Source organism: Bubalus kerabau, chromosome 12, assembly GCF_029407905.1.
Source record: "Bubalus kerabau isolate K-KA32 ecotype Philippines breed swamp buffalo chromosome 12, PCC_UOA_SB_1v2, whole genome shotgun sequence".
Classification (NCBI taxonomy): Eukaryota; Metazoa; Chordata; class Mammalia; order Artiodactyla; family Bovidae; genus Bubalus; species Bubalus kerabau.
The window spans coordinates 85,135,508-85,160,649 of NC_073635.1; the positions used below are offsets into that span (position 1 = coordinate 85,135,508).

The 25,142-nt window shown below is 39.6% G+C and overlaps 1 long non-coding RNA gene across 1 annotated transcript in view; it reads right to left on the reverse strand.

The window, feature by feature from the left end:
• LOC129624746 (uncharacterized) overlaps positions 1-23,739 on the reverse strand; it is a 69,974-nt gene extending 46,235 nt beyond the window's left edge. Inside the window, exon 1 of the long non-coding RNA XR_008701134.1 lies at positions 23,612-23,739. This is a non-coding gene — a long non-coding RNA (uncharacterized LOC129624746). The remainder of the gene's footprint in view (positions 1-23,611) is intronic.
• Positions 23,740-25,142: the final 1,403 nt, after the last annotated feature.

The following is a 25,142-nucleotide window of genomic DNA, read 5'->3' on the forward strand; positions in this document are numbered from 1 at the left end:
CTGTTGTTTTCCTCTATTTCTTTGCATTGATCATTGAGGAAGGCTTTCTCACCTCTCCTTGCTATTCTTTGGAACTCTGCATTCAGATGCTTATATCTTTCCTTGTCTCCATTGCCTTTTGCTTCTTTTATTCTCACAGCTATTTGTAAGGCCTCCTCAGACAAACATTTTTCCTTTTTGTATTTCTTTTTCTTGGGGATGGTCTTGCTCCCTGTCTCCTGTACAAAATCATGAACCTCTGTCCATAGTTCTTCAGGCACTCTGTCTATCAGATCTAATCCCTTGAATCTATTTGTCACTTCCACTGTATAATCATAAGGGATTTGATTTAGGTCATACCTGAATGATTGAGTGGTTTTCCCTACTTTCTTCAATTTAAGTCTGAATTAGGTGATAAGAAGTTCATAGTCTGAGCCATAGTCAGCTCCCGGTCTTGTTTTTGCTGACTGTATAGAGCTTCTCCATCTTTGGCTGCAAAGAATATAATCAGTCTGATTTTGGTTTGACCATCTGGTGATGTCCATGTGTAGAAGCTTCTCTTCTGTTGTTGGAAGAAGGTGTTTGCTATGACCAGTGCATTCTCTTGGCAAAACTCTATTAGCCTTTGCTCTGCTTCATTTTGTACTCCAAGGCCAAATTTGCCTGTTACTCCAGGTATTTCTTGACTTCCTACTCTTGCATTCCAGTCCCCTATAATGAAAAGGACATCTTTTTTGGGTGTTAGTTCTAGAAGGTCTTATAGGTCTTCGTAGAATGGTTCAAGTTCAGCTTCTTCAGCATTATTGGTCAGGGGCACAGACTTGGATTACTGTGATGTTGAATGGTTTCCCTTGGAAATGAACAGAGATCATTATGCCATTTTTGAGATTGCATCCAAGTACTGCATTTCAGACTCTTTTCTTGGCTATAATGGCTACTCCATTTCTTCTAAGGAATTCTTGCCCACAGTAGTAGATACAGTGGTCATCTTTGTTAAATTCACCCATCCCAATCCATTTTAGTTCACTGATTCCTAAAATGTCAATGTCCACTCTTGCCATCTCCTTTGACCACTTCCAATTTCCCTTGATTTGTGGACCTAACATTCCAGTTTCCTATGCAATATTCATCTATACAGCACTGGACTTTACTTTGGTCACCAGTCACATCCACAACTGGGTGCTGTTTTTGCTTTGCCTCCATCTCTTCATTCTTTCTGGAGTTATTTCTCCACTGATCTCCAGGAGTATATTGGGCACCTACTGACCTCACAAGTTCATCTTTCAGTGTCCTATCTTTTTGCCTTTTCATGCTGTTCATGGGGTTCTGAAGGCAAGAATACTGAAGTGGTTTGCCATTCCTTTCTCCAGTGGACCACGTTTTGCCAGAACTCTCCAGCATGACCCTTCCGTTCTGTGTGGTCCTACATGGCATGGCTCATAGTTTCATTGAGTTAGATAGGGCTGTGGTCCTTGTGATAAGATTGGTTAGTTTTCTGTGATTGTGGTTTTTAGTCTGTCTGCCATCTGATGGAGAAGGATAAGAGGCTTACGGAAGCTTCCTGATGGGAGAGACTGACTGAGGGGGAAACTGGGTCTTGTTCTGATGGGCAGGGCCATGCTCAGTAAATCTTTAATCCAATGTTCTGTTAATGGGTGGGGCTGTGTTCCCTCCTTGTTATTTAGCTGAGGGCAAACTATGGTGGTGGAGAAGGAAATGGCAACTCAGTCCAGTATTCTTGCTTGGGAAATCCCATGGACAGAGGAGCCTGGTGGCCTACAGCCCATGGGTCACAAAGAGTCAGACACGACTGAGTGACTTCACTTTTACTTTCAAACTATGGTGGAGGTAATGAAGATAATGGTGACCTCTTTCAGAAAGTCACTTGCAGGCACTGCTACACTCAGTGCCCCCAGCTCTGCAGCAGGCCACCGCTGACCCACGCCTCCACCAGAGACTCCTGGACACTCACAGGCAAGTCTGGGTCAGTCTCTTGTGGGATCACTGCTGCTTTCTCTCCTGGGTCCTGGTGCACTCAGCTTCTGAGTGTGTCCTCCAAGAGTCTGTTTCCCCAGTCCTGTGTAAGTTCTGGTGGCTCTGTTGTGGGGTTAATGGCGACCTCCTCCAAGAGATCTTATGCCATACCTAGGTCTGCTGCACCAGAGCCCCTGCCCCGGTCGCAGTCCATTGCTGAACTTATACTACTGCCACCGCATCTAACCTCAACTTTATACCTTACACACACCCAGCATATTGGTGAATAACTTACTTGCAGTAACACATTTACATTTGAGGGGGTTGAAAATGTATGAGTCTTTCTGAATGAAGCTTCTCATGGCCTTTTTCATTTTAGTCTCACTTTCCCACTAGACTGGAAGATAGTAAATATTCACTAAATTCTGGTTGAGCAGATACATGCTTGATGAAAATATCTCATTTCAGAGACTTCCCAGGTGGCACTAGGGGCAAAGAACCCGACTGCCAATGCAGGAGACATAAGAGAGCTGGGTTTGTTCCCTGGGTCGGGAAGATCCCCTGGAAAAGGACATGACCACTCACCCAAGTATTTTCGTCTGGAGAATCTCATGGGCAGAGGAGCCTGGCAGGCTATAGTCTATAGGGTCGCAAGGAGTCAGACACGACTGAAGTGACTTAGCATGCATGTGCAGAGACTTAGAGTACACCAGATAACCATCTGTGAAGCGCCACTCACTAGGCAGAAGGTAAAGTCCAGGAGGTCTCATTCACAACTTATTCTCCTAAACAGTGTCAGGAACATGCCAACTTCTTAATAAGATACTTTTAAATGAACAAATTAATGAATATTCAAACCAATTTTTTTTATGCCTTACCATTTTAACAGTAAAGGCATAAATAAGACTGAAAATGAGAGCATTATACAATGCTGCATATCTGCTTCCATGAGGTTAACTTTAAAAAACTGATTAAAGATGAGTGTCAGGGACTTCCCTGGTGGTCCAGTGGTTAAGACTCTATATTTCCACTGCAGGTGATCCCAGTTCTATCCCTGGTCTGGGAACTAATATCCTGCATGTTGTGTGGCCATAAAAAAAAGAAAAAATAGGTAAAATGATTCTGCAGAAGACTATTAAATTGAGCCTGGTTGTATTTATCTTTGTAAAAATTGCAGATTAAAAAAAAAAAAAAAAAAGCAGGAAGGCTGTGTTACCTGTTTAAAAAAAAAAAAAAAAGATGACTATCATTTATGAAAGACTCATCCCAATTATGTACCTTCAGTTTCTTGATAGTTTTAAGCATCATCGAAACAATGGACATGAATTTGAGCAAACTCTGGCAGATAGTGGAGGACAGAGGAGCCTGGTGTGTTTTAGTCCATGGGGTCGCAAAGAATCAGACAAAGCATAGCAACTGAACAACAACAGTAACAAAGTATCTATCACCTATCTATCAATTTATCTATCTGTCATCTATCTATCATCTATCTATCTATTTATGTATCTGTCATCTAGCTATTGCCCTGTCTACATACCATCTACCATTCTCTCTAATATCTCTGCCCACCTGCACTGATATAATAAAATGAGATATTTTACCCCATTCAAAACCGTTTCTTATCAATACCAGATCTCGTTCCAGTAAAGCGGAGGTGTCAACCCATTTAAGAAGCACTAGGTATTATCATTTCTAAGAAAGAGTCAAAGGCCATTTCTCTTTGCTCATTAAAGGGACAGATTTTCATCAACAATTTCTTATTATTACCTACCATCTGTGCGAAGGCTGTACCTAATTACTGGCCTACCCTGAGTTTGATAGGCCTTATTTCTGATAAACAGAAAATAAAATGAAGCTCACATAGGCGATCCATTACAGAAAAAGCTTGGAATAAATATAGTAGATTTATTTTTTTCCGTTTCACCAACCTGACAAGGCAGCTGCTGGAAGGCTCACTTATGAGTCTTTGTTTAGAATGAAATTCCAAATGATGAAGCATGAGATTTAATGACAAAATGTGCTATATGGTCAATGGGGAAGGAAGCGCTTCTCAGGCTTCTGTCTTAGATACATCAAGAATTAAAAGAATATGAGATGATTTAGAATGATAGATAATCGTTTCATGCCACTGAATTTTAAATCGACACCTGGGTTAGGCACGGCGAGTAGAATGTGAAGCCAAGCACATTCCAGGAAACAGTAGCATTGGCTTTTAATATTCATAAAGTTTTTCAATTGAAGCTGTACAATATGTTCTATTGCAGGTGGCACTTTGGGAGATTATGTCAGATGATGGAAAATCAGCAGGTGCGTGAGTATCAGTGTGCCAAAGGAGGTGGGACATAGGTATGTCATTCATTTCTAAAAGAAGGACTGCAAAATGTATATTCAAACGGGATATACAGAATTGAGTTACAAAATGGGAAATAGCCAGGACATAATTGTCTATAGCAATTTAATATCATGAAGTAAGCAGTGTTGAAATATGTGGACCAAGTCACCTGTGTGTGTGTGTTGTGTGTGTATGTGATAATCGCTCAGGCATGTCCAACTCTTTGTTACCGCATGGATTGTAGCCCTCCAAGCGCTTCTGTCCATGGAATTCTCCAGGCAAGAGTACTGGAGTGGATTGCCATTCTCTTCTCCACAGGATCTTCCAGGGATCAATCCCAGGTCTCCTGCATTGCAGGCAGATTCTTCACTGTCTGAGCCACCAGGAAAGCCCAGAAAAAGTCGTACTGATTAACAAAGGGAAAATATCAACATCCGTTAAAGTAACTGAAATGTACAAATCCTAAGAGCTCAGTCCTATGAATTTTGTAGATTATTTATATTTATGCAACTAAACTCAAAGGAAGATGTTGAACAGTCTATCAGATCATTCTCTCCTGCCCTCTCCAACCCACCACAGGGAAACTCTGATGTCTGCCACTGTAGTTGTGCGAATTTGTGGACATGCTATAAACAGAAAAAATCAGTGCTCTTCCTCAGTGCACAAATCCTCCTTGTGTTCAGTTTCTCTTACTTAAAATATCCTTTTGGAGATTCATCTGTGATGGTGCATGGATCAATGGTCTGTTTTCTTTAACTGTGATCTGTGTTCAGTTGCCAAGTCATGCCTAACTCTTTGTGACCCCCTGGACTACAGCATGCAGGACTCCTCTGTCCTTCACTATCTCTTGGCATTTGCTCAGATTCATGTTCACTGAGTCAGTGGTGCTATCCAACCATCTCATCCTCTGCTGCCTCCTTCTCCTTTTGCTTTCAATCTTTCCCCACATCAGGGTCTTTTCCATTGAGGCAGCTCTTAGCATCCGGTGGCCAAAGTACTGGAGCTTCAGCTTCAGCATCAGCGCTTCCAATGAAAATTCAGGGTTGATTTCCTTTAGGATTCACTAATTTGATCTTCTTGAAGTTCAAGGGACTCTAATCTTCTCCAGCATCACAGTTTGGAAGCATAAATTCTTCAGTGCTCAGCCTTCTTTATGAATCAATGCTCATATCCATATATGACTACTGGAAAAGCTATCGCTTTGACTATATATGGATCTTTGTCAGCAAAATGATGTCTCTGCTTTTTCCTTCAATTGTTGACTATGAGTTTACTGTATGGGTCTACCTCAGGGGTAGTATTTTTAATTCACTTTTGTATTGGTGTGCACTTGGATTATTTCTGGCTTGGGGCTCTTATGAATTAGTCTGCCATGAAGTTAGCAGCAGCAGTTTTCTAAACAAGTCATCTTTATGGACCGATGTTTGCATTTATTTTGAATAGCTGGTTAGAAATGAAATTTAAAAGGTCACACATTGGCCATATGCTAAACTTGATAAGAAAGTGCCAACCAGTTCTTCAAACCATCTGACACTCTCCCCAGTAAAATATGAAAATGTCGTTTCTTGCACATTTATCTAATAGTTAATGTCTACAGTCTTTTTTTAGACTTGTTTTTGATGTGGACCATTTTTAAAATCTTCATTAAATTTGTTACAATACTGCTTCTCTTTTGTGTGTTTTAGTTTTTTGGCTGCCGGGCACGGGGGATCTTAATGTCCTGACCAGGGATCAAACCCACAAAGGTGAAGTCTTAACCACCAGGGAAGTTCCTACAGTTTTTTATTCTTAATATCAGACACTGCAGTGGGTGTAAAATGGTACCTCACTGAAATTTTAATTTATATCTCCGTGATAAGTAGCACTGTTGGTCTTTTTATGTGTGCCATGGCTCAGATGGTAAAGAATCCGCCTGCAATGCGAGAGACCTGGGTTCTATCCCTGGGTAGGGCAGATTCCCTGGAGAAGGGAGTGGCTACCCACCCCAGTATTCTTGCCTGGAGAATCCCATGGACAGAGGAGCCTGGCAGGCTATACAGCCCATGAGGTCACAAAGAGTCAGACACGAATGAGTGACTATCACTTTCACTGACTACCACATAGCATATATTTTTGGTGACATGTATGTCTTTTGACCAAACATTTTAAAAATAATTTTTGAGGTAGAGTTCCTATAACATAAAACTAGCCATCTTAAAGTGAATAATTCAATGATGGAATGCAGTACAATATAACATCACCACATCTCTCTAATTTCAAAACATTTCCATCAATCAAAATCAAAATCCTTTACCCGGTAAGCTATTTTTCACTACTTCAACCCCCTGAAAACACCAATCTGTATTTTGTTTCTATGGGTGTATCTATTCTGGATATTTTATAGAAATAAAATGATATACTATATAATCTCTTGTGTCTTTTTCATTTAACATAATGTTGTTACATATGGTAGCATGTGTCACTACTTTACTTATTTTTATGGCTCAGTGGTATTCCATTGTGTATGGATACAACAGTTGATCTATTTGTATGTTTTTAGATATTTGGGTTGTTCTCACATTCGGGCTATTGTAACTAATGTTGCTATGAACCTGTGTGTACGAGTGTGTGTTTGTGGACATGCACTTCTGTGCGCCTGTTTTCAGTTCTTTGGGGTACATATCTGAGAGGCACCGGTGGTGGTTTAGTCCCTAATTCATGTTTGATTCTTGTGATCCCATGGACCGTAGCCCACCAGGCTCCTATTTCCCAGGCAAGAATCATGGAGTGGGTTGCCATTTCCTTCACCAGGGATTAAACCTGGGTCTCCTGCATTGCAGGTGGATTCTTTTACACACTAAGCCAGCAGGGAAGCCAGGAGGAACTACTGGGTTATAATGCAATTTTATATTTACCTTTTTAAAAACTGTTGTTTTCCTATTAGTTGTTGATTTACAGAAGCTTTTTTTTTATATTTGGAACAAGTCTTTGTTAAATAAGCTGCAAATATGTTTTTGTGTCTGAGGCTTAACCCTATCTTTGGACAATTAAAACTTTCGAGTTTGAAAAAAGTTCAACTTTTCTTTTTATCTTAGCGGTTCAGTCTATGCGTATGAAAGGTGATTTGTGGAAGAAAGCCCTTTGCAATACCCATGTACTGTAAGTGGTACTGAAATAAGTGCTGGATGCCAGCGGCGGTGCTTGTTAGTTTCCTGATTCAGAGTGGCTGGAGTGCAGAGGAAGGGACAGTGGTTTTCTCTTTTGCTCCGTGAAAGTGAAAATGTTATTTGCTTAGTTGTGTCCAACTCTTTGCAACCCCATGGAACCCTTTGCAACCCCAGGCTCATCTGTCTAGGAGATTCCCCAGACAAGAATCCTGGAGTGGGCTGCCATTCCTTTCTTGACGGGATATTCTCAACGCAGAGGCTGAACCCCAGTCTCTCACACTGTAGGCAGATGCTTTACCGTCTGAGCCACCAGAGAAGCTGCTCTGTGGGTCACTTGCATTTGTGGTGATTTTCCTTTCAGGGCAGTTCTTAAGAATGGTTTGGGCCACTATGGCTACATGGTTGGTTTTGAGGAGCTTGTTCTCCAATATCCACTTCCCAATTCTGAGAGTTATCAATGAACTCTGTCCTTGTATAATTCAGATAATCTACAACTCTAAAAAATATTTTTGGAGCATATTATACGTTCTAAATGAGTAAACTTAACAATATTTCCTAAAGTACTTAAAATATAAAACTTAATTTTTAATTAATCCTTTGCAACTGAACAAAAAATATAAATTTTCACAACATATATAGGCATTGTTGGCAAGGATAAGAGTAGATTAAAGCAATATCATGTGATTACAAGAAAATCACATTCACATATTAGGGAAAGTAAGAAATGACTTTATTTCTGAATATTAGTATCGCATTGTGTGTTTGTCCTAAAAGGTAAAGAGTGGTTCTCATGCACCATGAGCCTTTTGTTTACACGGCACATCCTCTCTTTTCTTGTTTTGCACTTTTAACTTGTCTTCAAGGAATAATCTTGCTATTACGAGAGAGAGATTTTCACTGTCTTTCTTTCCAGCAAATAAGTTTACAACTAACCAAAGACATCTTGAAATTTAGGCTTCCATATTTACAAACTGCATCTTGGCTGTTAGCCATGGTTGAGTTCCACTGGTCCCGGCAGGAGATGGGGTCCAATTTCAGTGCCCTTGCTTTATAAGACTGTGAGAAGTGGGGGAAAGAGAGCAGCTTTCTAAATTGGAATAAAAAAGGAGGCTTCCTTTTTCCATTTCAAATGACACCATTTTTAGGCTGCTGAAAAAATCCTTTATTGTTGACACTCAATGGAGGAGGAATTCAATTCCATGCTATCAGGAGAGAATCAAGGATGTTGTAATTGATACTCAGAATAACAGAGTAACCTATTTTCACAGGAAAGGTCTTGAGAATGACAAAAAAAAAGGACTTGAAAAATAACCTGAGATCCTGAAAATGGTGGCCACACAATTAGATGTTAGCTAGTATTTTGCTGGTTTATTTTTTCAAAAACAGGTAGTATTTCTAAGAAGCTCAGCTATATCACAGTTCAAATTATGAGAACACAAAGACTAAGAAGATACATCTTTGCATTTTTTTCTGAATGTGAAATAATATTTCCATTTGCAATAGTTCAGAAAATAATTTTGTGTTATATAAAGTAAATGAGTCTGTGTTATATAAAACCAATGAGTAAGTATATAGATGAATACATAATGGAATTTGGACAAGCATGCATGTAGTTTACAAATGTATTTAGATGTTTAAGTCATGATACTAAAATTTTGTCATTTTCCAAAATCTAAATCTGGAAAAAAAGAAGGGGAGGAAGGGAATAGATGATATTTGAGATGGAAATAAAAGCTGTAATCTACAAAAATCCTATCCTGAGTATATTTCTCTATCTGTGTGTGTGTGTGTGTGTGTGTGTGTGTGTGTGTCCATAGGTGCTGTGGTAAAAAAAAAATAATGTTTAATATAAAATGATGCATTTCAGTATAAAATGATACATCATAAGTATCTTGACTTCAAAGTAAGTCAGTTTTGTTCTTTATGTGTGAGACTGAGCACACGCACGTGAGTTCCCTTTACTGAGACTGGATCTACACTTAGCTGGGCATATGGGAGAGAGAGAAACTAAGGCAGACTAGTCTACATTATTTAGTTATCACTTCAGATCTTCCTTTTTTTTTTTTTTATTAAGGTTCCAATGACTCTCTGAGCCCAAAACAAAGTCTCCTTCTTCATACTGCTGCAGCATTTGGTGTCTAGGTATCTTGTGTTGTTGAATATAGGGCACTATAGTTGTGGAAGCTCCTGCTGTCACACTTAATTACCACTATCTAAGATCAGCTTCCTAAAATGCACACTTACGACAGTAATTTTCTGGAATTAGTTTCACTATCCAAACAGTAACATGAAATGGTTAAGCGCGTACTCTCTGCAAACGTGGTTTTGGGCACCAACTTTTTAGCTCAAAGGAAACGAAGTGTATTTTCAAAATAGGAATCTCTGAGAATAATGGAGCATCCATTGTACACCTGTTAAAGACAAGGGAAAAGCATAGATGTTGGCTATTTCCAAATAAAACATGAGTTGTGTTCCAACAGAGATATTATTTTATGCACTGTCAGCTGAACCCATGCTGTTCTGTGTAAATTCCATTTATAACCTTGACTCTCTGTTTTCTCCTTTGCTTCCTCTTTTTTTTTTTTTTTTTTTACTTGCCACCTCCCTGATCCCATGTGGCTGTTCTGAGTTCTCCCCTTGGTTTTCCCATTTTTCTTCTCTCTCTTGTGACAATCTTACTAAATAAACCTTGCAGATTCAGACCACAATTCTCTTCAGATGATTTGCAAACCTTTATTCCTCTCTTGACCATGTCTTCAGATCCAGCCTCAGATTTCTAATTGTCACCTAGACTTACACCAGCCCTTAAAACTTGTGTCAATGCTGAATTCATTGCCAGTCCTTCTAAATTATTTCTTCCAGTTGTTTTATTTATGCATGAATTGCACCAACTTCATGTCAACCATGTTCAAATCCTCAGCATTAACCTTGACCATATCCCCTTCCTTGTTCCCACATCCATTTATTATACAAGCTTTAATCCTGCATTGATAGCATCTTCTGCACTCACTTTTTGAAATTCCACTGACAATGCCAGTGGACTATATCAGCATCTTCTAACTGTCTATAGAATCCCTTTCTCGAGACCAGTGATATATACCTCAAGTCCAGGTGCTTCTAAGTAAGTACCTACCTCTAGTTTCTTTGCAGTGCAAACATCTTTGAACTACATCTCAGCTTAGTTACAGCTCTCTGGTCACACTGTTCCCTTACTCAAACTCAAGTTCAAATCCTTAGGCATTAGACAGGGGTACTGAGGTCTGTCTTGGACTTTTTTCAACCTTATTTCCTACCTTTCCCTTTTCATCACTCTTTGCACAATCAAACACCCCTGTTTGGTGTGCTCCTTACAGGATCATGGGTTCTAGGGGTACTCATCTTCATAATATTCTCAAGCAAGAAAGAGAATATAGGACGTCCCTGGTGTTCCAGTGGTTAAGACTCTGCACTTCCACTTCAGGGGACACTGTTTTCACTCCTGGTCTCTGAGTACAAGAAGCTTCACAAGCCACTGGGTGCAGCCAAAATAACTAAAAATTTAAAAAAATAATTTACTAAAAACAGGACATGTTTTTCTCCATCAACACATTTCTGCATTCCCTTCTCTCTTCAATTCTATTTAACAGTTACCTTTTTCACAATCTCAGTTTAGGTGGCTCAGATGGTAAAGTACCTGCCTGCCAATGCAGGAGATGTGAGTTTGATCCCTGGGTCTGGAAGATCCCCTGGAGAAGGAAACAGCAACCTGCTCCAGTATTCTTACCTGGAGAATCCCATGGACAGAGGAGCCTGGAGGGCTACAGTGCATGGGGTTGCAAAGAGTCAGACACACCTGAGGGACTAAGCGCAGATTATAGCTAGAACAGGATCTTCTCCACCTTGAGGCCAAGACTGTTTCAAATTCATTTTGAAGTTCTAGTACCTAGCAAATTTTCACAGGCATTCTAACCAGTCAAGAATGATTTACTGAAAATAATTAAATCCTCAGAAATAATTTACTCTTCTGAATTTACTGTAAAATATTATGCTATTTTATTGCTATATTTAATATTTTTCTTATATTATATTTATTTATGCACTGATCTTATCTCTCCAACTAGAGTATAAAGTCTTAGCTGGCAAGATTTAATTTTTTTTTTATCCTCAAAGACCCAGAATAAATCATTTCATACAGCAATAAACTCAAACAAAATTTTAAAGGAAATGTCTTTGGAATTTTTCCAAGGGGAGTATATTTAAATAGTTATTGGTTTATGCAGTTAGGCACAAAATCTATTTCATCATTGTTGCTGACATGTTAGCTATGTACTTTTTAAAAATGTAGTATATAGTAATGTAGGGTTTCCCTGGTGGCTCATTCAGTAAAGAATTAACCTGTAATTTAGGAGATGCGGGTTTGATTTCTGGGTTAGGAAGATCCCCTGGAGAAAGCGATGGTTACCCACTCCAGTATTCTTGCCTGGAGGATCTCATGGACTAAGGAGCCTGGAGGGCAATGGTCCATATGGTCACAAAGAGTCAGTCCCGACTGAAGCAACTGAGCACATACGCATGCACACTGATACTAATGTAGCATTAATATGTAAGTAAGGCGTACAAAAAGTTATATAATTTTAAAAAATACTTATTTGCAATAGGAACAGTGGAATCAATAAGTGTTTAAAAATGATTCATTATATAAATCTATGCATGAACTTCTGTGCATTTATGTTTCTGGGATATTTAAAGCATGGGTGCTTTGTTATGTTGGAAATGATTTTAAAATATGTATCTTGCCTTGATCGATCCTCGATCGATTATTGTTGGTTTTTCTCATCCTCACTTGATACGTCTGGTATATGCTGTGAGTATCTGGTGCAATTCAATGAAAATAACAAAGAATTAGAAATTCTGAGCTGCACTGAGTGAATTATCACATCATACGCTTAACACTATATGTATTAAGCACATGTATATGTACATATTAAGCATCATGTATCTATGTAGGAAATAATGACTGTGCACTGAACACAACTAAGTTCTTTAACCTGGATATTGTATCCTTCAACTGTGTAGCTCTTCAGATGCACATTAAACAGGAACATAAATGCGAGCCTGTCCACACTTGCACATATGCACATACATTTGTTTATCATTCCATGTGTTTGTGGCTTAAAGTAGCCACCCAACAGACACCCTGCTTAAAGTCTATGCAGAAGTCTCATAAGCCTCGCGTTTCGGCAACTGCAGACCTGCTCAGCACTGTGACATGGTCTTTAACCTGATGGGAAATCCAAGAAGAGTGTATATTTGACACTCTTCTTCACGTGGGATGTACTGCTTTGCCTGCAAGAACAGGGCTTCCAACACAGTACTGATTCTGAAGAAATTTCCCCTTATTACATCATGCCTTGGAGAAGAATGTGAATGGCTTTCCATAGCTTTATTTTCTTTAATGTGTCAGCCAAAATTATATATCCTTCCTTTCTGATTTTATTATCTAATAATCCTTAAAACACTAAATAAAAATATTCAGATTTTTTAAAGAAAACTGCAATAACTATACTACACACACTTGCATTTCCTTTGAAGTCTAGGTATTCTATCAAATTGCCAAGAAAGCACTGTGTATCTTTTTTTATTGCCCTTGTAAATGTAGCTGGAGACTATGTATGATATGATGGGCGCATCCAATAAATAGAATAAATAGGAAAGTTTATAGCAGAGCTCTTTTCAGGCAGCCTTAAAAGAACAGGCAACTGAATCATCACACGACAGCTAGTTCCAGACCAGTTTTAAAGCACTAAAACTAAGCAGGCATTTCCATGTAATCAAACTGCCATGGTTCAAGTAGTTGCAATGGGAAAATGTGAGGGCCTCTTCTTCCTTTCCGGCTCCTATCTCCTTTAAAAATTGATTACATTTTACAGAAAGATCCTGAACTTGCCCTGTCAGAGAGGCAAAACATACAATGATTTTTATCTGATTTAAGAACACCAGAGAAAAATGTCTGTTAGAAACAGCCAGAGGACCTCACTAGACAACAGGGGCTCAGATGTTCTGCGTTGTGACGCCAGTGTTAAAACAAAAGTCTGCAGAACCTGGGTGTTGCCCTTTGAAAGCTTATTTTGAACGGTGAAGTCAAAAACATCTTCCTGAACTGTGTAGACAGACAAGAAGCACTGCAGAAGGTGCCGACGTTAGTTTTGTTTTATTATTCCTAAAACATAAGCACAGAAGTCAGCTTCGCTGTTCTCTTAGGATGCCATTTAAGTTACTAGCAAGTTGCTCTAAGTATATAGTGTCAGCGCCTCCCATGTGGCTCAGTGGTAAAGAATCTGCCTGTCAAGCAGGAGATGTGGGTTCGATCTCTGGGTCAAGAAGATCCCCTGAAGAAGGAAATGGCAACCCACCCTAGTATTCTTGCCTGAGATCCCACAGACAGAGGATCCTGGCAGGCACACACAGTCCATGGAGTCGCAAAGAGTCAGACACAGCTGAATCGCCTTAGCACACACAACAAAATGGAAGGCTTCATATGTTAAGTCAGGTAAAACCCACAGTCACTGTAGATATCACACTATGTCTCCAGGAAGAAATAGAGTAGGGAGCTAAGTCAGATGATGAACTAAGATAAAGCATCCTTAAGTGAGGTCTTAGGTGACCCAGAGACACAATAATCTCCAGCATCCCTTGCAAGGTAATACTAATTCAACTGATCAGCAATCATAGCTTATTGAGTGCCTACCAACTGGGTGCCAAGCCTAGCACAGAGCAGAAGATGCAAATCAAAGTAAGCTCAGGGTGTATACAGCCAAATATCAACAAAAAGAGAGGAGTTATAGTGCAATGTGTTTTCTTGCCTCGTCAGTTCAGTTCAGTTCAGATCAGTCACTCAGTCGTGTCTGACTCTTTGCGACCCCATGAATCGCAGCACGCCAGGCCTCCCTGTCCATCACCAACTCCTGCAGTTTACTCAAACCCATGTCCATCGAGTCGCTGATGCCATCCAGCCATCTCATCTTCTGTCATCCCCTTCTCTTCCTGCCCTCAATCTTTCCCAGCATCAGGGTCTTTTCCAATGAGTCAACTCTTTGCATGAGGTGGCCAAAGTACTGGAATTTCAGCTTCAACATCAGTCCTTCCAATGAATACCCAGGACTGATCTCCTTTAGAATGGACTGGTTGGATCTCCTTGCAGTCCAAGGGACTCTCAAGAGTCTTCTCCAACACTACAGTTCAAAAGCATCAATTCTTCAGCACTCAGCTTTCTTCACAGTTCAACTCTCACATCCATTCATGACCACTGGAAAAACCATAGCCTTGACTAGACGGACCTTTGTTGGCAAAGTAATGTTACTGCTTTTTAATATGTTATCCAGGTTGGTCATAACTTTCCTTCCAAGGAGTAAGCATCTTTTAATTTCATGGCTTCAGTCACCATCTGCAGTGACTTTGGAACCCCAAAAAATAAAGTCTGACACTGCTTCCACTGTTTCCCCATCTACTTCCCATGAAGTGATGGGACCAGATGCCATGATTTTCGTTTTCTGAATGTTGAGCTTTAAGCCGACTTTTTTACTCTCCTCTTTCACATCATCAAGAAGCTCTTTAGTCCTTCTTCACTTTCTGCCATAAGGGTGGTGTCATCTGCACATCTGAGGTTATTGATATTTCTCCCGGCAATCTTGATTCCAGCTTGTGCTTCTTCCAGCCCAGTGTTTCTCATGATGTACTCTGCACATAAGTTAAATAAGCAGGGTGACAATATACAGCCTTGACGTATTCCTTTTCCTATTTGGAACCAGTCTGTTGTTCCATGTCCAGTTCTAACTGTTGCTTCCTGACCTGCATATAGGTTTCTCAAGAGGCAGATCAGGTGGTCTGGTATTCCCATCTCTTTCAGAATTTTCCACAGTTTATTGTGATCCACACAGTCAAAGGCTTTGGCATAGTCCATAAAGCAGAAATAAATGTTTTTATGGAACTCTTTTGTTTTTTCAATGATCCAGCAGATGTTGGCAATTTGATCTCTGGTTCCTCTGCCTTTTCTAAAACCAGCTTGAACATCTGGGATAAGTTCTTGCCACATCAGTTTTCTATAAAACAGGCTATTGTGGATTGAATTGTGTCCCCCTGTCCCAGGTAGCGCTAGTAGTAAAGAACCTGCCTGTCAATGCAAATAGATGTAAAGAGATACAGGCTCAATCCCTGGGTGGGGAAGACCCCCTGAAGGAGGGCCCAGCAGGATTCTTTCCTGGAGAATCCCATGACAGAGGAGCCTGGTAGGCTAGAGTCCCACCAGGGGTGGAGCGTCACAGCGTGGGACTGTACTGGACCGACTCAGCACGTATGCACAAAAGATACCTGAAGACCTAATTCCTGGTATCTGTGAATTAGATCTTACTGGAAATAGTCTTTGTGATATAATTAAGATGTAAGTTAAGATACAGCTATACTGGAGTAGGGTGGGCCAATATTCAACAACATGATTAGGGTCCTTATAAGAAGAAAAGAAGAAACACACACACACAGAGATCATGTGAGGATACAGATACATAGAGAGAAGACACCAGAGTTTGAAGTTAAACAGTAACAAGCCAAGGAATGCCAAGGTTTGTTGGCAATACCAAAGGCTAAGAGAAAGACAAGGAACAGAATCTTCCAGAGTCTTCACAGAAAACACAGTACTACCAACCTGGAGTTTGGACTTGTAGCCTCCAGAACCATGAGAGAATAAATGTGTTCAGTTCAAGCCATCCCATTTGTGGTGTTTTGCTATGGCAGCTCTAGGAACCTAGGAACACGCAGAGGTTCTCTGTGTTTTGATGTCAGTACTCTTTACATTCTCAAAAATGACTGGTGACTCCAAAGAACTTTTGTTTTTAATGGCCTTCCTCCATCAATATGTACTGTCTAGGAAATTAAATCCAGTACATTTTAAAAATAGTAACTAATTCATTTAAAGTAACAATATACCCATCACATGTTAAATAATATATTTAAGAATAACTATACTTTTTAAAAGACAGAGGATTCAGTTAGAAGATTGGCATTGTTTTACGTTTTTGCAAATCTTTTTAGTGTCTGGCTTAATAGAAGACAGCTGAGTTCTCATATCAGCCTCTGCTTTCAATCCCCTTCAATATGTTTTTCTGGGTGAACTAGATTTAGGAAATATGGCCTCATACAGATCTAAAGTGGGAAGAAAGGAATGTTTCCATAATAGACTTTCCAGGTATTTGTAGACATTCTTCTTTGATGCTACACTCAAACTCATTAAGTAGTAATGTCTTAAAGTTAGTTGCAAAAATAAATTTGAAATTTTATCAATAATTTTTTGTTTGCATTTTGCCTATTAATTCCATGGATCTGTCTTGCACTTTGAATGAATCTTTTCCATGTGCATGGCTTTGTACAATCACAGTCCTTTGAAAAGTATTGGTTCTGTCACTTACAGGGATTTTTCTGAACATTGATAAATTCTGTTAAACAATTTAAAATAAATTATACCCACTAATGTCAATAATCTCAAGTAAAAATCCTTAAAAATTGAGAAAGTGTCAAGTTCATTGTGGCTTCTGAGATAACAAGAAGAAGATGCATAGAACATAGTTTATGAGGAGGTAAAAATGATTTATGATTTGCTTGGGCTTCCCTGGTGGCTTAGATGGTGAAGACTCTGCCTGCAATGTGAGAGACCCAGGTTCGATCCCTGGATTGGGAAGATCCCCTAGAGAGAGGAATGGCTCCCCATTCCAGCATTCTTGCCTGGGGAATTCCATGGACAGAGAGGCCTGGTGGGCTGCAGTCCACGGGGTCACAAAAAGCCAGACACGACTGAACACGTTTCAGTTTCACTTTTTACTTTCTGGTTCAGAAGATGTCCTGTAACTGGAAAAAAAATCGTTCTCAACAATTTGCTAGCTGTGTGACCTGAGACTTTTAACAAAATTCTGTATGTTTTAGTTTCTCTCCTAATTTTCCCAATTAAAAAAATATCCTGCAGCATTGTTAAAAGCCTTAAAGTTGACTATAAGGCAACCAGCATGGGACCCAGTACTTTACGGACATGAAAAAATTGAGTCCTTCATCACACACCTCCTTTAATAGGACTGCTGCCTCCAGTCCTGGGGGCTGTTAACTTGACATGAGATCTAGGTCAAGAGGCCTGCTAACTGCTAAGTCACTTCAGTCATGTCTGACTCTGTGTGACCCCATAGACGGCAGCCCACCAGGCTCCCCTGTCCCTGAGATTCTCCGGGCAAGAACACTGGAGTGGGTTGCCATTTCCCTCTCCAATGCATGAAAGTGAAAAAGTGAAAGTGAAGTTGCTCAGTGGTGTCTGACTCTTAGCGACCCCATGGACTGCAGCCTACCAGGCTCTTCCATCCATGGGATTTTCCAGGCAAGGGTACTGGAGTGGGGTGCCATTGCCTTCTCCGAGGTCAAAGCTAATGTGTAGGTGATTGACGTGAGACCATGATTCACCTGCCTGCACCTGCATTTGCCCAGATATGAAACCAACTTTGTATGTTTCCCTCTTGGACAGAAGGTGTCAGTACATAAATGGGGGCCCATTAAAAATCTTTTAATATACATATTTTATTGAAGTACAGTTGACTCACAATGATTCAGGTGCACAGCAAGGTGATTCAGTTATACAAATACATATATATTATTTTTGAAATTATTTTCCATCATAGGTTATTACAAGATACTGACTATCATTCCCTGTGCTATACAGTAAACCTTTGTTTCTTGCTGCACATCTATTTTTAAATTAGAAATCTAGCATTCTATTCATACTAAGTCAAACAGGTGGAATCAAAATGTCACAACTTTTTTTATTTAGGCAAAAATTCATTAAGTTTTCTAAAATATATATTATATACATGTATAAAAAAGCTTTTGTACTACACTTGATAAAGGCTTACAAAAGAACATCACAAAAAAAGAGAAGTAGAAGAGAAATTGGAGAACATAAACTAAATGAAATGGGAGCACTGAATATGAAATAGGAAAAGTGAAACAAGCTAGAGAAAAGGAAAAGATCATTATATAGTCCAGTTGTTTAAATGTGACTGCTCATTAGAAACGTATCTGGAGCTCTGGAGAAAAAAATCAATACCTGAGATTTGTATTTTTCAAAAAATTCCAAAATAATTCTGATTGGCATCTGGATTTTAAAAAGTGATTACAGGTTTTTCTATTAGAGCCTAGGTTTTGGTGATACAGAGTTCTATTATTTTTCTGTTGACTAATCATGACACAATGGTGTTAAATGAGTAATAGTTACATAATCACAATAACAAAAGACATTTATCCATTTTTACAGTCAATAACCAGACAAAAAAAATAAAAGATAATCACAATTGCAAGCCATAATGGAAACATGATTAACTTAACAATATAAAATAATTCCATACAATTTGGAGGGGCAAGCAGAGTGACATGGTAAGCAGATGCATACGTGGTAGTGGTAGTTTAGCGGCTAAGTCATGTCCGATTCTTGCGACCCCCATGAACTGTAACCTGTCAGGCTGCTCTGTCCATGGGATTCTCCAGGCAAGAATACTGGAGTGGGTTGCCATTTCCTTCTCCAGGGGATCTTCCTGACCCAGGAGTCCAACCTGGATCTTCTGCATTGCAGGCAGACTCATTAACAACAGGCATATTCAACATACTCAAATATTTTTGAATGCTCTGATGTGACATGATGTGGGAGCAAAAAGTCCTCAGGAAAATGTAAAATGCTAATAATATGAAAGAGGTCAGGACCACACCTGCAGGGTAGGAAGAGATAAAGAGGACAATGAAGGTCAATTCTCCTGGGATTGAAGTTGGATAAAAACATTGTTATGCTATCTTTTGTCTACCAGGCAGGGAGTGTGGGCCCCGAGCTGCCTTAGGATAGTGTGGATATGATGGAACAGAACACGGTGGCTGAATTAGGGGGCACCAGAGTGGCCAGTGGCCCAGAAGCATGACTATGAGCTCAGGACGAGAAGCCAAAGGGCACACGCTTGCCCCCAGAGTTTACTGAAATGTCAGAGGACGGCGGAGTCACCTCATATGCTGGAGGACACTGCCCCACCTCCTCAGGATCTTGAAAACTATTCCACTTTGTGTGATCCGGGAACTCAGTTTCTTTGCTATGCAGTTGTGTGTGTGTGTGTGTGCTCAGTCACTCAGTCGTGTCTGACTATTTGTGACCACACAGACTGCAGCCCGCCAGGCTCCTCTGTCCATGGGATTTCCCATGCAAAAATACTGGAGCAGATTGCAAATTACTACTCCAGGGGATCTTCCAACCCAGGGATCGAACTCCTGTCTCCTGTGTCTCCTGCATTGGCAGGCGGATGCTTTAAAGTAATGGCACCTTAATACCCAATTCAGGCTATTTTCTTCCAATGAGAAAAATCAGGGGAGTATTTACTATCATAGCTCCCACTTATCCTCTCCCTACATTAAGCTATTTGCAATTTCTATAAATGATTCACTGGAGACGAGATGGTTTCTTGATCTCTAACTCAAAAGAGATAAACATGATGTCATAATCCTAACGCTCTGAACTCCAAGCTTTGTCAAATGACAGTTACCTATGAAGAGAAAGAAATCAAAATCATTGTTTCCACAAGAGTTTACTTGATAATGACTGAAGTTTTTAACATTTTCTTTTCTCTATGGGGGGACAGAACTAAGAAAGTGTGAGTCTTATATGCTAATTTGTCTATCAGCTGTCAAAAATACAGATGTGGGAGTTTCTAAACCTTGTTATTTTCCATTGAAAGAATTTACCTTACTGAAGATGCTTTCTTAATTTTTTTGTTTTAAAAATCTTTCAAAAACCTCATTTTTAATTACCATTTTATAATAGTAATCTCCTAAAATCAAGGAGCCCTGAGACACAATTCCATCTTGATGGAAGTATTGATAATTGTTTGATAATTTAAAAATATTTTTGTTCTCTTCCCTCTACTTATTTCCCAATTTCATAAAAATTGTTTTTAGAATCAGGAACAAAAGCACGCACTGGCTTATTTTCTCTCTCTTTATAATAGAATTATTTTCTTTACTTAAATATGAGTCAACTGAGAAAGTTTTGCTCAGATATGTGACAAGTTGCACAGAGTGAGTCTGAGATAATTTGATTTTGGTTCTGCCACACTCACCGCCTCAGGGATTAATACGGCAGAAACTTAGTACATGATTAATTTGTTTATCACGCAGAAAAACAGGCCTAGAAATTAATTGATTTCTTTTGAGTATAGAGGTCTTCCGATAAGCAGAAAGGTAGCACCTCCATGACTTTTTGTGTACTTCTGCTTCTGCCAGGAAGAAAGCACCTCATCTTTTTATCTCCTAACTTAGGACTGGCTTTACTCCTCTCTTAAAGTAAGAATCAGGTCACTTGTTGCCTTTTCCCGCAGTATTTCTTACATTTTGTTTTAGAAGCACCTTTTTTAGGACTTTCGTGTGTGTGTGCTAAGTTGCTTAAATTGTGTTCTACTCTTTGTGACCCCATGCACTGCAGCCCCCCAGGCTCCTCTGTCCATGGGATTCTCCAGGCAAAAATACTGGAGTAGGTGGCCATACACTCCTCTGGGTATCTTCCTGACCCAGGGATCGAACCAATGTTTCCTGTGGCTCCTGACCTGCAGGAGGATTCTTAACTGCTGAGCCACCCCCGGGAAAGCCTTTTAGCAGTTTGCTCCCACCTATATCAGAGCACTCAATCACATCTATGACTTTATTATCACTTTATTTACTTAACTATCTTTTCCAATAGACTATGAGGGGCTTGAGATGAAGAATACTCTCTCTTTTCTGAGCATTTATATCTAAGCAATGAAGCTTCTAGTGAACACACATTTTAAAAAAAGTATCAATAATTAATACATAATTGACTGATGAAGAATCTAATCCCATTTCCAACAGATGATGGTTATTAATAGGGCCAGGATACTTTTCATCCCATTGTAAACAGAATTTAGCGCCATTCTCTCATTCTTTAGGTTAATTACATGGAAAGAATCAATCCCTCCAGCCGGTACACGCACAAATCTTCAGTATGCTTTCCAACTGCTGTTCCTATAGCCACTCCACACCCCCACCCCCAAAATGTTTTGCCCTTCATAAGCTGTTTATAAATGACTCCAGTTCAGATGAAGCTTTTTTTTTTTTTTTTTTTTTCCTGTTGTAAATCTGCATTAGAAAAGTAGATGGCCAGTTGGAATGAGAGGCATTTTAGACTGAGCTAGAGAAAAGAGATTTTTGCAATGGGAACAAAATCTGGGTGATTTCCCCCTCTTTCTCTTACACGATCAGGTACCTAAAGCCTTCAGAGACAAAACTGATGGGCAATTGGAGCTTTATGAATCAGAAAACAGCTCTGATTCCAGACAACATAGAGTAACACGATCAGAGCCCCACGGTAAAGATTTTCAAAAGTAGAACAGAGAAGCAGATTAATTTGCCAGTTTTTACATTTCCCAAAGCAAATGACATTGTGGAGATTGTGTATTATTCTTACAAATTGGCAGGCTTTTAGAACTCCAGCTTAACTTTGCTCTGCTTGTCTCCACCTGACCAGTGATGTTCCTCAAACTACTCCACGGACATTTCTGCCTGCAACTAAGTTGGGTATGACCTCATGAACTCTTGGGTTTCTTCTTTCCCTCTCTATGATGTACGTGGGGTCTTCTAATTCATCTTTTATAATCAGAGCACCCAGAGACATTAGTTAATAGATCTGAGATTTAATTTTCTCGGGGTTAAGACCATGATTTGGGTTAATCATCTATTCTGGTTATACAGTATCATTCCTGTGTGTGGCACCACAAAAATAATAATAGTGAGGATAATATTAATAGATGTATCTCTCTAGATTAAACAAGACAGTTATTGAATGTTTAATTAAAAGCAAAGTGATAATAAGGGCATATTTTCAGAGATTCAATCAAGTTGTGACACACACACAATCTACCAAATAAGCCATCAGAAGATAATTAAAAATTTTAAATAATTAGCTATTGTAATAAGTGCATAGTTAAGCTGATTTAATATTATCTGATTCCCTGAGGATATATTTCCATAAAAGATGGGCTGGAGTAATAGCATTAGAGATAGCATCATTTTCATTTATAAATGGTGGAAGTATGAAAAAAAAAAGTAGCCCACTCATCTGAAGATGTCAAATATCTAATTCTTAAAATCTTCACTCAAATGCCACTGTGGAATTTGAAATGGCACTAAGTTTTGGGTTTAGGGGCAAAGAGTTTAAAAAACATCTGGAGATGCTGAAATAACCTGCATTCATTTATGTTATTTAGGTTGTAAAATCATATTCAATCTTGACCCACTCAGGAAATCTAACATAAACGTCCTGCTGATTTTGACAGTCATACAGCAAAAACACCCTCTAATGAGCGTTTAATAGTCACCAAAAGTTTTGCATTAAGTACAAAGCCCTTTTGATTACTTATTCCACTAATTTAAAGTAAATGCTTTTACAGATGGCATATGTTAGGCCGCAGAACGTGCGCTGCATTCATATGCAGTCACTGAAAATAGATTCCAGCTTTAGTAGAAAGAGTGTAGCAGAAAGATCAAACGCGAAACACTGAGTAAACATTTACCACTGATGTATTTTCTGTAAATCTCTTCCTAAATACTTACCCAGTTAGAGAGTACCATGCTTGGGGTCTGAGCAGTAATTGAGAAATACCTTGGCAAATTAACACCTACAGCAAAATGATCTAGACAAAGAAATTGGGCTCTTCATTCCACCTCTCATCTTCCCAAGAATAGAAGCATATAGTATTTCAGTCCCCTTCAGACTGTATTATATTACATACGTGAAAAATGCCACGAAATGCTTTCAGATAGTAGAGGTGATCAGGAAAACAACAAGGACATATTACAAAGAAACACATATAGCAAAGAAAACAAAAGAAAGCCAATCACCTTGCATGCATGCAGGCTCAGTCTCTCAGTCGTGTCCAACACTTTTGCAACGCTATGGACGGCAGTCTCCCTTACAGTCGGATAAATGAATGACTGATAAAGAAAAGACTGATAAATGAATAATGTCCTGGCTTTACTAGAGTTATCATTGCTATTATTACTATTATTGTGCTCTGTGCTAAGTCACCTCAGTCATGTACCAGTCTTTGTCACCCCATGGACTATAGCCTACCAGGCTCCTCTGTCCATGGCATCTTCCCAGGAAGAATATTGGAGCTGGTCGCCAAGCCCTCCTCAAGGGAATCTTCCAGACCCAGGGATTGAACTCGCATCTCCTGCATTGCATGCAGATTCTTTACCGCTGAATACAATATAAACAATACATTATGATACTATGCAACTGAATTTCATCTATACATAAGAAAGTTCATACAACCAAAAACTATGAAATGAACTCAATTTTACTGATGCCTAAATAATTTTTTTTTTCAGTGCTTTGAGAAATACACGAGTTGGCCCATGGAAAAGAGTATACTAGTTTGGTGAATCTCAAATGACTCCTGTTTACACAAAAGCTGTGTGGATTTAAGAATTGGACCATAAAGAAGGCTGAGTACCAAAGAATTGATGCCTTTGAACTGTGGTGTTGGAGAAGACTCTTGGGAGTCCCTTAGACAGCAAGATCAAACCAGCCAATCCTAAAGGAAATCAAACCTGAATATTCACTGGAAGGACTGATGTTGAAGCTGAAGCTCCAATACTTTGGCCACCTGATGTGAAGAGCTGACTCACTGGAAAAGAGCTTGTTATTGGGAAAGTCTGAAGGCAGGAGAAGAGGGCAGCAGAGGATGAGTGGTCAGATAGCATCACCGACTCAATGGATATGAATCTGAGCAAACTCTGGGACTAGTAAAGGACAGGGAAACCTGGCATGCTGTAGTCCACGGGGTTGAAAAGACTCAGACATGACTTAGTGACTGAACAACAACAGCATAAAGCTCAGTTCAGTTTAGTTCAGTCGCTCAGTTGTGTCTGACTCTTAGAGGCCCCAGAGACTGCAGCACACCAGGCTTCCCTGTCCATTACCAACTCCCGGAGTTTACTCAAAGTCACGCCCACTAAGTCAGTGATGCCATCCAACCATCTCATCCTCTGACATCCCCTTCTCCTCCTGCCCTCAATCTTTCCCAGCATCAGGGCCTTTTCTAGTGAGTCAGTTCTTCGCATCAGGTGGCCAAAGTACTGGAGTTTCAGCTTCCACATCAGTTCTTGCTGTGACTGAACAACAACAAAACAAAAGCTGAGACCATATCCTACACCTGTTAATACTCAAGGAGCTTCTGCTTAAGAATAGAGAAAACTAGCCCTTTTGATATGCTAGTGACACTGATTTTTAGGTCTGGTCTTTCACAAGTATTCCTGGAACTTCAGAAACTAAGAAAGCTGCATTAGAGAAGGAGTCCTGGCCCTTGGTTGCACCTTCAGCGTGACTATGGAAATTGAGGGGTATAATAAATTTATTAAAACGTTTCTCTTAAGTTTTTCATTTCCTCAGTGAAATGGGCTTAAATCTCACACTTACAAAAATGTAGTCTGAAAGTCATATCATAATGCAAATATGTCAGGGTTTGTCAGCCTTGGCACTGCCGCACTGTGGGCGGGATGAGTCCTTGATGTAGGGGGCTGCTCTGTCCCTGGTAGCATATTGGCCAGCACCCCTAACTTCTACCTGCTGAATGGCAGTAGCATCGTCCACCCTCAGT